This window comes from Harpia harpyja, chromosome 3, assembly GCF_026419915.1.
Source record: "Harpia harpyja isolate bHarHar1 chromosome 3, bHarHar1 primary haplotype, whole genome shotgun sequence".
NCBI lineage: Eukaryota > Metazoa > Chordata > Aves > Accipitriformes > Accipitridae > Harpia > Harpia harpyja.
In genome coordinates, this window is record NC_068942.1 from 62,044,733 (window position 1) to 62,050,497 (window position 5,765).

The 5,765-nt window shown below is 34.9% G+C and overlaps 1 long non-coding RNA gene across 1 annotated transcript; it reads right to left on the reverse strand.

Moving 5' to 3' along the window:
* Window positions 1–324: 324 nt before the first annotated feature.
* Window positions 325–5,200, reverse strand: LOC128140247 (uncharacterized). Its single transcript, XR_008234666.1, has 3 exons — window positions 5,108–5,200; window positions 4,636–4,751; window positions 325–592 (listed from the first exon to the last, which is right to left on the reverse strand). It is a non-coding gene; the product is annotated as an uncharacterized LOC128140247 (long non-coding RNA).
* Window positions 5,201–5,765: the final 565 nt, after the last annotated feature.

Below are 5,765 nucleotides of genomic sequence, written 5' to 3' on the forward strand. Positions count from 1 at the left end.
CCACCATGCCAACGATGCAGGGCCAGGAAAAAATTAGATTTATCACTGGAAATATAATTCCTTAAACTCCACTGGCAGTAACAGTGAACAAAGCATTAAGGGTACCTCAATTCTCAGCAGCAGCTATCCTTTTTCAACTCCTTCTACACAGTATCAAAAGTGACATTATGTATGAGGGAGGAGAAGTAGCTGGAAGAATACCAGGGAGCCTTGATGTGGAAGAGTTAGGGAAGCAAAATCCTCAGTTGTGCTTCTCCGCTCCACATGTGGAGTCCACATTTTTAGAAAAAGCTCTGCAAATTCCTGCAAGTCAGGCTTGGCAGATGGGAGATAGGGGATAGAAAATAACCAGACAGGAACAGAAAAGATAAACTTTCTTTTCTTTAACACGTTAAGGTAACACTTGAGGAAAGAAGATTAGTGGGTTGTTCAGAAGGATCCATATGTATTCATTCTTTCTTCTGAGAGTTCTTTGTGTTTCCCTCTGCTTTTCAAATACAGTAATGTCTTGCACAGCTTCCTATTCTCCACATTAGAATGCCAGAAAATATATTGCTCTCTAATCAATAATTTGTGATTTCTTTTCTTTTTCCTGAAATGGAAATAAATAAATAAAATTTCTTCACTTGTTCACCAAGAATATTATTCAAAATTCTTTGCCTGATAAAATCATAAAGCTCTATTCTGGTGCTCAAGATTAGGTGTAATATAGTAATAATATTACATCTTATCTTTTGTATAATAGAAATATTAGAATGAAAGGATCCTATGATATCAGATATGCCGCCACTCTTATCTGAGGCAGGATCAATTATTTCTACACTATTTTTGGCCACATTTTATCTGTCCTGCTTTTAAATACCCCAGTATCAAGATTCATTACTCCTCTGTTAGTCCAACGCTTATCTATGGTAAAAGTGAGAGTTTTCTTCATATGCACTCTAGCTTTCTTAATATACAGCCTAAATCTTTCTTCCTGAAAATTATGTTGATTACTTTTTTTTGCCCTACTGTGGTAGACATGGATAACGATTGACTACTATCTTTAGTATAATAATATGTTACTCTTTCAAGCCTTAACATACCTCAGTGTAAGTGTTTCTTCCTGGACTAAGGAAATACATGTCTGTCAATGTTTAATTTTTTTTTTTTTTTTCTAAGAGATAATGTTTTCGTAATTCTTAAACAGCTCTTTTTTCTTTTCAAATTCTTCTATATGTTTGCTTCAGGTGAAGAGCCCAATGCTGGAAACAATATTGTAACTAAGGCCTTGCTTGGTCTGTGTAGAGAAAGATAATTGTATGTGGTAGATGACTGACTTACTACACTTTCACTCCTCTGTTACAAACTAACATTTGTGTTTTATTTATTTAATTTTACAAAAGCAGCATTGCATCAACAAATTTCTCTCAAACTCCCACTTACTTTTTACTAATGTCTAGCAATATTTCACCATTAGCGTATTCCATTTTTCAGATATCCTTTTTTATAAGGATGTTTGATTGTTTCTTCCTCAGTGTAGACCCTTCATAATCATCTCCACTGAATTTCTTCTTCCATGTTTTAGACTCATATATCATTTTATTGCTTTTTGGATTCCAGTCCCTGAATCTTACAATGCAAATTTTAGTTGCAATTTACTCTATTAATAAAGATATTGAATAATACCAGACTCAGGAAAGGCCTCTGTGGAATTCATCAATAAGAGTAAACTTTTTTTTTTTTTTTGGTCCCATAAGACTTCAAGAATAAATTTAATCATAGCCATAGTTTAATGCATCTAGCCTGTTTTGATTTATTTACTCTACTACTTTCCTGCTGTCTTACGTTTCTACCACTTTGTTGACAGTGTGTTAAGCATCTGATCACAATGATTTTTATGAAGACTATAACAAAACACCAAAGAACTTTTCATTACTGCATTTTTAAACCTGTTTCAAAACGCTTCCTAATGTTATCCTTTTACATGTGTTATTAATTGTGAGTTATTGTGCTCTTAACCTTTGTAATACTGGTCTATGTTATTTTGTATTTACTCAAGGACATATTTCCTGGTTTCTATTTTCCATACTATTTTTTCCTTTATTGAATTAATCTTCTGGTCTTTAAGGATTGCCTGATGTGCCAAATTTATCTTTTCTTATTATTATCTTTATTCTGATGTGTAATAGCTAAAATAAAATAGAAATAAAAGGTAATTTTGAAATGAAAAGTGGAAACATCCTATTTGAGAATATCTCAGATGTATGTATTTCCATTGTTCTTTTTTTATCTTTTGGGGTATTTTAAATGAAATTTTGTGACACAGAGGCATTTCTGTTAATAACAGTTTCATTTTGGTCACAACATTTTGCAAGAGAAGAATGTTTCAAAGAGTGCAGTCAAATGTAGTTTTTCCGTAAAAGAGCACAATTTTAGCACAGCTTTAGCACAGCTTTCAAGTTTTTTTGTCTTCTGCTTTGCCTTTCAACACCAGCTGCTTCTGCACTCTATTTAAATATAACTTAATATATCCTTTGCACACAAAATTTATAGAGCTATTTTATAGCATTGGAAGCACTAAAAACTAGATACAATTTGACTGAAAACCAATGGCATGTATTTGTTGTTTATTTATGCACTATAAAGATCTGTTTTAAAATAAAATGATATAGTTGAACTGCTAGAAAACAAAAGGAACTTATCAGGAGCTTGTAGCCTGTAGGCTTGTCTCCTAGTGTTTCTTTTTGAGCTGAGTATTGAAAATATAGCATACAAAGTTATCTCAAAGTTATCTACCTGTTATGAGAATTTAAATAATTAATTTCGTCAAATTGTCTGTAGAGCTTCGCATACACTAGGACTGGGAATCTAAATCATTTATTTATTTAAATTTTTGATGACTTTAAGAAGTTTCACATTTGTGAGAGCCTGGAGGTTTTCTTAAACAATTCATAGGTGAAACTTCCTAAACAATCACTCATCAATTTTTCTAGCTTATATAGGGAAAATAAATTAGTAGCCAGACAGAATATCTGCACTTTAAAATGTGCCAATTATAATTTAGGACCCCTAAGGCAGGCTGCCCCAACCTCCCTTACAGTTGCTGTTGTGGCAGTGGTGTCAGCAAATGATGTGTCCTTGGGTGGCTCTGGGTCAGTAAGGCGCTCTCCAAAGGTGATCTTAGAGGCATAATTCAGTTTTATCTATGATGATAGGCTCCAGGGCAGTGTTATCTGAGGAGTAAATATTCCGCATGTAAATTCAGCAAATTCAAAGCAGTCTACTGATGGTGAAGTTCAAGATGAAAATTTTGTCCCTTTTTCTGGAGTTCACAAACTCAGTAGGGCAGATAGGCTACATGGCCCCATCTGTGGTCTGGCTGCATCTGCAAACCTGTATGCCATTATGATAAGAACAGTCTTAGCAGGGATCCAGCAGTGTGTCTCCCTTGCAAAAAAGTCCTTAGGGACAGTGTCTGCAGCCACTGATAGGAATATCACACTCCCAGTATATGCACTGTAACCAGGGAGCCTCTGGGAGTTGTGATACCTGACATGGGAGACCAGTTCTCTGGTCACACTATCACAATTGCTTTATTTTCCTCTGCTGGGCAGAGAATTTGGATAATGTCTTGAAGAACCACTGCCATGAGTGGTTTTTCACCTGGCAGTCAACGGGGTGACAGGGTCAGAAGCAACTGTGACTGTAACATGCTTTGAACTAGGACAGCGAGTCTTGGGTTACTCAGGAAAGGATATTCAGCAGATACATGGTCAGATATAGCCTCCAAAGTGGCAACTAAACTAGTAGCTGAGATCTCAAGAGAATCATAGTTCCTCCCTCACCTTGTGCTCCTACTTCCCCAGAGACACAAGTAGGACAGAAGAGAGTGAGTAAAAAGCAAGAATTTATCCTTCAGAACATGCCTTTAAAGGAGGGAAAGCAAGAATCTGCTGAAATGAAATAGATCTCAAGGATCTTTTATGATTTGGGGTAGATGGATGGGAAGGATTAATCACACTAAAGAGCAGACTAATTGCCCATCCTGTTAATCTATGAACAACAAATCTCTTCTCATTATACAGAGTTGGAAAAAGTCCAAATTAAATAATACTTTATAGCATTATTAATGCTTTAGTGGGCATCTGATTTTACTTAATTTATTTATTGTAGAAAGAATTTTCTGTAATGTCAGTCAAGGTGACAGAACTACTAATAAATCTTTTTGGTAATGCGATATAATTTTCTGGCATTTTATGAAGGGAAATAACATACCTTGTGTTGTTTCTGAGGGAAATAGATGAGCTTTGATTACAGTATTTGTTATTAATTATTCCGGCAGAGAAAAATATTGCTAACATGAAGGACTGAAAATATAAGGATTATTCCTTAGAAGGTCATGAGACAAACTTAAAATTACCACACTTCTAGCTCATAGTAGCCTTTGGCTGTTTTTAATTCTTTCTGGTGTTTTGAACTTTCACAAATCTCAATTTTTAGCCTTTATTTCTTTCCCGAAGAACATAAAAAGAAAGTTGAAATGCATCGTATTGCAGGATCCAAAAGGGAATCTTTAAGAAACACATTGGACTCATGTCAAGCTCAAAATAACAGGCAGCACTACAACAATTCTGTGGCCAGGAATTTGTTTACTTCATTTCTATTGTTAAGAAGGTGTTTTCAGGATTGTCAGTTATGCCACAAACATGCTACTACACAGAAGTCTCATACTTCAGTTTTCATTTTCCTAACCTCCATTTCTCAGTCACCTAAAGACAGTGAAAGGCATTTTTATAGCTTGTGAAAAAGGATAACCTTTTTCCCTCAGATGGACCCTTATCATAAATCTATTCAAGCAAGTAAAATAAGTGGAAAATTGGTCTAAAATTACCATTATAACTCCTCAATTATTTCTGTGAAAATAATTTTGTGAAACACACATGAACACAAGGAATGGTATTTTTCACGTATACAGGTACCTCCATTTGTCCATATAAAAATTCAACAATTATAGTTACTTTTTGAAATAAAATTAACATGCTCTTATCCCTTTGGCTAATTCAGCTCCTATTTCCTCATTAAATTGGAATTGCTTTATCTAAAAGCATCAAGGGTGTGAGCTGACCTCAATTAGGTAGCAGCCAGAGTGTCGCTGTCGGTCACAGTTTTCCCTGTGTCAGCAGTACTCTGCCTCAGTCTTGCAGCAGGTTCAACCCCTAGAGCAGCCCAACAGGATGGTATTACTTGTACTGCTAGAATTGTTACCCTTATGATAAGATACTCAGAATATGGGTCATAGCTTTTGAATGTTCAAGAGGTAAAGACTTATTCTGAAAAGAGAAAAAAAGAAAGTTTGTGTCTAGCCAACACCCTGCACAATAAAAGAAAAAGTTCTCTGTATAGAAAGCTGTATGAGCAAACACCTCAGAGCAAACAGCAGTAGATAAAGCAATTTTTATTTGCAAACAGAAAATATGAAATTTAATAATTATTTAAATTATTAACATTTTTTGTCTTGTCCGCAACTATTTCTTCTTTGTTAGACCCAGAGTAACATTGGATGCAGTAAAAAAGTTACTACCTATATTCTCTGTTCCTCCACTGGATGATACATTTGTATATTGGATGCAACAATTTTTACTGTACCTGCATATCTCTGTAAATTTGAGGATAGCCAGCAAGATCTCCAGCATGCAACAAGTTACAAAGTAAACCAGTTACAAAATATAAGAAATTTCCACAGGTTTTTTTTTTGGTTTGGTTGGTTTTGGGTTTTTGTTGTG